We start from the raw sequence: 8,237 nt of genomic DNA on the forward strand, positions 1-8,237 counted from the left end.
ATTTTAATCATGAAACTTTCTTTTTGGAAAACCTTTGATCCTAACCATCTCGAAGATGGTTTCCACTCGTTTTACCTAGGCAAACTGTTGTGGAGCATCACTCAAACAAGATTGAATCAAAGTTATAAGAAATTATAACATTTTACAACTTAATTATGATCTTCTTTTCGATTATTACACAATCTTGGTGGAATCGGGTATCCATCAGACTCTCGACTCATCTCATAGTCAAGAGCCTGCTTTAGGGTTAATTTCCTGTAACAACCAGGTTATAATTACAAATTTAATGAGTATTTAGATTTAAACATTCTTGCTCAAATACGGGTTTATTAAAACTTTTCTAGACTTGAAAGTAAAACAACTTAGTGTAATTAAATTCGTCGTTTGAAATGTAAAACGTCGACAACTTGCGGAAGCATGTATCTTTATCGTGTTCGGTTCTTCATTGAGCTTGATCATCTTCCAGCATCAAAATGTACCTACATTTCATAAACATGAAATGATTTAGTCATACTTGGTTTAAAACGTAATCAAACGGGTACACGAAACGAAATTCAACAAAAATAGCTGGGCGCTACCGTAACTTACGGTAGCCACCGTAAGTTACGGTAGCCACTGGGCATTCAGGGGCTGCCGTAAGGCAGTACATCTTTAGCGTAACAACTTTAGTTGCTACCGTAAGTTACGGTAGCTAGCGTAACTTACGGTAGCTGCTGCATGTTCTTCATGCTTTGCATTACCATGTTTCTTATCATATAATTTTCCACCATGGCTGAATTGATTGTGGGTTTACTATGATAAACTATATAAAACGAGTTTTTACACTTCAACTCGTTATTTACGGCAAGACTCAAATAGAGCCATTTGGCTAAGGTATTACATCTTTCAACTTCTATATTTGTCCTAAGTATTTGTCTAACCATAAAACTCGTTTCCAAACAACCTTTAGGGGTTGTTTGCTCAGTTGGACTTATAAGGACGTTTTGGTCCATTTTGGCCCTTCATTAACGATGAAAGATTTTTGTAAACAAGTTTGACCCATAAGCCTTCTTCTTAACTATGATTTTGTTTGAAAGGTTATTAGACCTTTCAAACGTAATGACCATCGTTCGTAACATTCGGTTTACCTATTAAAGTAACCGAAATCTATTTTAGACTCCGATTAACTCTCGTTAAACCTTACGTTTAAATGAGAGTTAATTTATTATGTGTACCTGGCTCGGATCATTATATTGACCCATTTAAATACCTTGCCTCAATAGCCGCTAAGTGTAGCGATGTAATTATCCACTCGATAACTATTTCTGTGATCATACAACTCAACAAATCATTAGTCGATATTGTCAAAGAGCGATATTTTCACCTTTTGACACGTTTGGTCTAGATGACCGATTATATTGGTGAGATGAAGCTTTTTGCCATCTCGTCTACACGACTCGCTCCGATTTACACCGCACGATCGTTTTTAATTGTAATTCACCTCTTAACGCTTTTTGGCCTATTAAGGCTTACGAAATACGTGCATTTCAAAATGAACAATTATTATCAACAAGTGACCGAATTACAATTTTTACCCTTACTGGTTATCATGGTTTACCTTATATAGTAACCTTTAAAAGTACTTGTTTAATTCGTCATAATATGATCGAATCACCGATTTAACTCATTTTCTTTTTACCATCAATACGGTCTCTTATCCTAATTGGTTATCTTGTTCCGTACGACCACACGCCGGAACACCATATCTCAAATTCCCATTTGTCTTACTTGTAATCAATACGACAAAAGAACATTCTAAAATATATGACTAGTGTAAGCTATACTTACCTTGCATCCTTGCGAGCTTCATACTTGAACTTGTATCCATTTGACCCGTTCATTTCCAAGCTCCTACCTAGCTTGTCAGAGTCAAACTACCATATCATATCCACAAGATGATTAGATTAGTCAACCATTAGCATGACCATCACACCTTATGGATTCACACACTTATTCACCAAAGTATGCTATTTATTCAACAACTATTTTTTTTTCTTTTTCCATAATTCTTTCCATTCACTAACCGTTTGACCCGTTAGTCAAGTTACTTATACAAACTAGTTAGTAAGTGATCTTGAACACTTTAAGCATGTCATATAAAGTGTTATTTGTTCCTAACAATAAATACTTCATGACTAAACAAGTATATGCAATCATATGTCTTTTTCCAGATTAATAATAACATTATTACTGTGCAACGTTTTTCTATTCAGCTGCTGTAATCGACCATTATGACTCATTTAAAGTCCGAACTAGATTAACATGTTCAAAAATGGATCGTAGAAAACTTCAATACCTTCGCATGCATATAAGGTACACCTTCTAACGAATTTTCTATGATTTATATATCATTTTTATAAAATCAGCACAACAACTATATTTTCATTTTTCAATCAGCTTTTAAGTTTTCTGAACAGCAGTTTTAATCACATTTTTGACCTCTTTAACAACCACATTTGTTTCTTATGATTGAAAACAGTAAAAATTTACTTCATAAGCTTTCCGAAAAGCTATAGAACCCCAAATCGGATAAACGGTTGATTTTATATGATTTTTTTAAGATTAGTCAAAATCCATATAAAAAGCTACGGAAATCATGTTTAGGTTCCTTTCAAATTCGACCCAAACCATCAATTGTAACCCATTTCCATGGCTATAACCCTTATTAAACTCTTGGTAATGGTTAGAAACCTATAACACAGTGATTGTAGGCTAAGAGATATCAAAAACATCATCTATTTCAGCACTTTAGTTTTCATTTAGGCATTTTAACAAACACCTAGTGTGCATAATTTTACATGTTTACTAACTAGTTCATAACTAGATATTTTTACCAAAGTTAACATCAATTTGGTAATTTCACATCAACTTTAACATCAACAAATCTGAAATTGCTTTAGATAATTCAAATTACACTAGTACAACTATCATAATCCTAGTGTCTTCATACTTCTACATCACCCACTTAACACCTTCAATGGTGATTATGGAATTCTCATGTATTGAGCATAATTTCAACAATCTAATGACTAGGGTTTATTCCTAGACACTATTTCATTCTAATTCCATCCAAACAACATTCATGCATTATTATCAAATTTCACACGTATCATCAAAATATAATTTTTGACATACCTCTTGATTCTCTAAGCTTGGTGATCACAATTTTAGTAAAAGCCCCAAATTTTCTAGCTCGATTTCCCTTCGATTTACTGAAATTTCGTGAGTTTAGGGTTTCAAAGAGAAACCCTCTTTTGCTCTCCTGTACGTTCGACCAAGACACACATATGTGTGTGTGTTTTTGGTTTTTATTAATTTTATTCACAAACTTGTATCATTTTTCCTTTTTGGTCCCTATAGTTCCAGTTTTATAAAAAGAGGGTACCAATTCATGCTTCGTTTATTGTTTTAGACAATTAACTAACTAGGTAAATCTTTCTTAGTTACTTGGTGGGTTCGAGGTAGTCATAACCCGTTTCGTTTTAATATTTACGTGGTTTGATTACCAAACCCGTTTTTGGGGTGTTACAAGTCTACCCCCCTTAAAGAGGTTTCGTCCTCGAAACCTTTTCTTACTTAAATCATCGAGTTTAAACTCAATGCATTTGATCCGAGAAATCTTTTATACATTACTTATACTTTTAACCAATTGTTAGTATTACCGGAAAAGTATGGTAATATCTTTTTGGTTACTAATTGTCTACGTATCTCATACGACATAGTGCAATCTTGAAATAACGTAACCTCGTTATTTTCACTTGTCTAGTTAACTTAGCGATATCCATTGCTTTCATATATCATCGGATTCTTTATGAATCCGTTATTTTGGCCCGTTTAGTCTTTAGTGAAATCTTTCACTTTTAGCAACAATTCCTTTGTTTGTGAACTTATAGCTTTATGATCCCTCCAAATAAGTAATCAGTAATTCTGTTAGTGAGGTCTCATGGGCCGTCACTTTATTCCTTGTATCTATATACCTTTGTTGTTTACTTGACCGAGTCGCCAAACGTTGGCCACTTAGTCACATAAGTTTATAGATTATGTTTATTCTACGTTACTCTTCGTAGTGAATAACGTATTAAACAATTTCTTAATTTGAATTTTGACCTTAACCGGTCCTACTAATTAGACTTATCAGTCCAGTTACTTTATACCCATCACTCGGGTTATAATATGATTACTTCACCTTACTTTTCTTGACCGTGATCGCGTCACGTCATGTTTAGGTTTATTCCAACCTTTCTTTATCGAAAACCTTTCTTTTCGAATGTATCGTCTTGCACTTATCAGTGTCAAGACTTATATCTCTAATATTTACTATATAAATTCCTATCAGAATTTAGGTTTATGAAAACGTTATTTCTTAAAATATATGTTTGGTGTCAAGGCACCTTGTTTATATTTACAAAATCATTTGGTTTCAAGTTTCAGATCTGTTAACCTTAACTGTAGTTCATAACTACAATCGTTTTATTTTGGATCATTATCCCGACCCTATGACTTTTCACGTTGTTTATGCGTCGGTTTTCTTACGCTCACCGTTTTCTGGTTTGCATATATCCATATTGGATTCTTTACCATTACCGGCTCATTATTCTTTTGCGTTTAACGCTACCGTTATCCGGCTTGCGCTTACTTATGACATCCGGCTTTATATCGTATTCGACCCGTTCAACTTAAAAATGGTTGAACATAATTTATCAAGATTTCTATTTACGTCATTTTGTCGTCTTTTAGTCATGACTCAAAACCCGAGTCTTTTGACTTTCCATCCAAGTTCTCGTTTCTCGGTCTACGCATGTGTTTAATTCTTACCCATCAACCGGGTGTTTTACTGAAGTCGTTATTATTGCAACCCTCCCGGTATGCATTAAGACCTTGTTTCATTTTTATGTTCCGACGTTGTTCTCGAGTTTGACGTTTTACAAAAACGACCCGTTTAGAGACATATTCGCATTTTCCGGGTTCGAGCGTAAGTACACTCCCTCCCAATGCATATCTTGATCATTCTACATGTTTATATTCTTCGGGTTCGAGTGTAAGTACACCCCCTCCCAATACATGTCTACATCAGTTTACATGTTTGCATTTTCCGGGTTAGAGTGTAAGTACACCCCCTCCCAGTGCATATCTTAATCGTTTTACATGTTTGCATTCTCCGGGTTCGAGTGTAAGTACACCCCCTCCCAATGGGTACCTTAATCGTTTTACATGTTTCTTTGTCCCTTCTCTCGGGCTCATTATCCCTATAAAATACGCTTCCGTCACTCGGCTGTGCGTTTACATTATGATCAAATATTTTGCTTATCTGATTCATTTGGGTACTTTTTAATTTGTCCCACTCGCCCCGTCCTTACTACATCGGGTGTAAGCGTGTCCATCATAAAAAGTTCATGATATCATGTGTTCACTACCTACTTGGCCAGAGTAGGCGATCAACACATGACATACATGCCCCTTTTATAACTTTCACGTCACGCCCAATGTAAGTAACACCTCTATTTATTTCTCTTGGAAACAATATCCCGGATAGATTTTCTATCCGGGTTTTTCCAAGTTTTTAATCTACATATGCAACTTTCAATCTCTACGTATTTGTTGCATATTACTATTTGTGCAATTAAATTTAAAATGTGCACCTGGTAATGCTTGCCCTAACGGGCTTCTCTTGCCATTAGCCTTGTTCGCGATCACTACGTGATTTAGGTCCTTGGTGAGTATGTTCTACTTGTCGTACTTTGGACCGTTCCTCCGTCAAGTCCGCAATTTGTTAGACTCCCGCTATATTTAGATGCGAGTGTCCTTCAACTAGAACATTTACAACAGTTAGTAATTTCGACATTAATGGATGCCCATATTATAATATAAGACTGTTCTACTATACGCATCAATGCGTGTAATCTCGTTGACTAAATCTATTCTATATCGTTTTTATTGGTGTAACGTGTATTGCACGATAACCATGTGTGTTGTTCTCAATACTTTAATCATACTAAATCATTATACTTACCGGATTTGCGATCAAGCCTCGAACCGAACACTTTATTCTTTTAACCTTGAGCTCTGATTACCAACTTGTAACAACCAGGTTATAATTACAAATTTAATGAGTATTTAGATTTAAACATTCTTGCTCAAATACGGGTTTATTAAAACTTTTCTAGACTTGAAAGTAAAACAACTTAGTGTAATTAAATTCGTCATTTGAAATGTAAAACGGCGACAACTTGCGGAAGCATGTATCTTTATCGTGTTCGGTTCTTCGTTAAGCTTGATCGTCTTCCGGCATCAAAATGTACCTACATTTCATAAACATGAAATGATTTAGTCATACTAAACGGGTACACGAAACGAAATTCAACAAAAATAGCTGGGCGCTACCGTAACTTACGGTAGCCACCGTAAGTTACGGTAGCCACTGGGCATTCAGGGGCTGCCGTAAGGCAGTACATCTTCAGCGTAACAACTTTAGTTGCTACCGTAAGTTACGGTAGCTACCGTAACTTACGGTAGCTGCTGCATGTTCTTCATGCTTTGCATTACCACGTTTCTTATCATATAATTTTCCACCATGGCTGAATTGATTGTGGGTTTACTATGATAAACTATATAAACCGAGTTTTTACACTTCAACTCATTATTTACGGCAAGACTCAAATAGAGCCATTTGGCTAAGGTATTACATCTCTTCTATATTTGTCCTAAGTATTTGTCTAACCATAAAACTCGTTTCCAAACAACCTTTAGGGGTTGTTTGCTCAGTTGGACTTATAAGGACGTTTTGGTCCATTTTGGCCCTTCATTAACGATGAAAGATTTTTGTAAACAAGTTTGACCCATAAGCCTTCTTCTTAACTATGATTTTGTTTGAAAGGTTATTAGACCTTTCAAACGTAATGACCATCGTTCGTAACATTCGGTTTACCTATTAAAGTAACCGAAATCTATTTTAGAGTCCGATTAACTCTCGTTAAACCTTACGTTTAAATGAGAGTTAATTTATTATGCGTACCTGGCTCGGATCATTATATTGACCCATTTAAATACCTTGCCTCAATAGCCGCTAAGTGTAGCGATGTAATTATCCACTCGATAACTATTTCTGTGATCATACAACTCAACAAATCATTAGTCGATATTGTCAAAGAGTGATATTTTCACCTTTTGACCCGTTTGGTCTAGATGACCGATTATATAGGCGAGATGAAGCTTTTTGCCATCTCGTCTACACGACTCGCTCCGATTTACACCGCACGATCATTTTTAATTGTAATTCACCTCTTAACGCTTTTTGGCCTATTAAGGCTTACGAAATACGTGCATTTCAAAATGAACAATTATTATCAACAAGTGACCGAATTACAATTTTTACCCTTATTGGTTATCATGGTTTACCTTATATGGTAACCTTTAAAAGTAGTTGTTTAATTCATCATAATATGATCGAATCACCGATTTAACTCATTTTCTTTTTACCATCAATACGGTCTCTTATCCTAATTGGTTATCTTGTTCCGTACGACCACACGCCGGAACACCATATCTCAAATTCCCATTTGTCTTACTTGTAATCAATACGACAAAAGAACATTCTAAAATATATGACTAGTGTAAGCTATACTTACCTTGCATCCTTGCGAGCTTCATACTTGAACTTGTATCCATTTGACCCGTTCATTTCCAAGCTCCTACCTAGCTTGTCAGAGTCAAACTACCATATCATATCCACAAGATGATTAGATTAGTCAACCATTAGCATGGCCATCACACCTTATGGATTTACACACTTATTCACCAAAGTATGCTATTTATTCAACAACTATTTTTTTTTCTTTTTCCATAATTCTTTCCATTCACTAACCGTTTGACCCGTTAGTCAAGTTACTTATACAAACTAGTTAGTAAGTGATCTTGAACACTTTAAGCATGTCATATAAAGTGTTATTTGTTCCTAACAATAAATACTTCATGACTAAATGTTGGTGCACTACATCTGCTGATTACGTCTTGTATCGAGTCATAAGTCTTAGATGTTAGATCTGGGCACAATATTCGAGAAAATGTGAAAATGTATAGATTTAGGTTGTTTGGATCGCTCATAGTCCATTAGAGTTTTAGGATCGCTCGAATGGACATGCTAGTGGACCGCTCGTATGACTAGTTGGTTGGGCCGCTCGAGTGACAACTATTTGGACCGC

The 8,237-nt window shown here is 35.4% G+C and overlaps 2 long non-coding RNA genes across 2 annotated transcripts; both read right to left on the minus strand.

Moving 5' to 3' along the window:
- Window positions 1-293: 293 nt before the first annotated feature.
- On the minus strand, window positions 294-3,313 carry LOC110864103. Its single transcript, XR_002549624.2, has 3 exons — window positions 3,175-3,313; window positions 1,828-1,913; window positions 294-1,304 (listed from the first exon to the last, which is right to left on the minus strand). It is a non-coding gene; the product is annotated as an uncharacterized LOC110864103 (long non-coding RNA).
- A 2,761-nt stretch (window positions 3,314-6,074) lies between these two features.
- On the minus strand, window positions 6,075-7,789 carry LOC110864102. The gene is made up of 3 exons (XR_002549623.2): window positions 7,665-7,789; window positions 7,052-7,141; window positions 6,075-6,338 (listed from the first exon to the last, which is right to left on the minus strand). It is a non-coding gene; the product is annotated as an uncharacterized LOC110864102 (long non-coding RNA).
- Window positions 7,790-8,237: the final 448 nt, after the last annotated feature.

The sequence above is a fragment of the Helianthus annuus genome, chromosome 6, assembly GCF_002127325.2.
Source record: "Helianthus annuus cultivar XRQ/B chromosome 6, HanXRQr2.0-SUNRISE, whole genome shotgun sequence".
Lineage (NCBI taxonomy): Eukaryota > Viridiplantae > Streptophyta > Magnoliopsida > Asterales > Asteraceae > Helianthus > Helianthus annuus.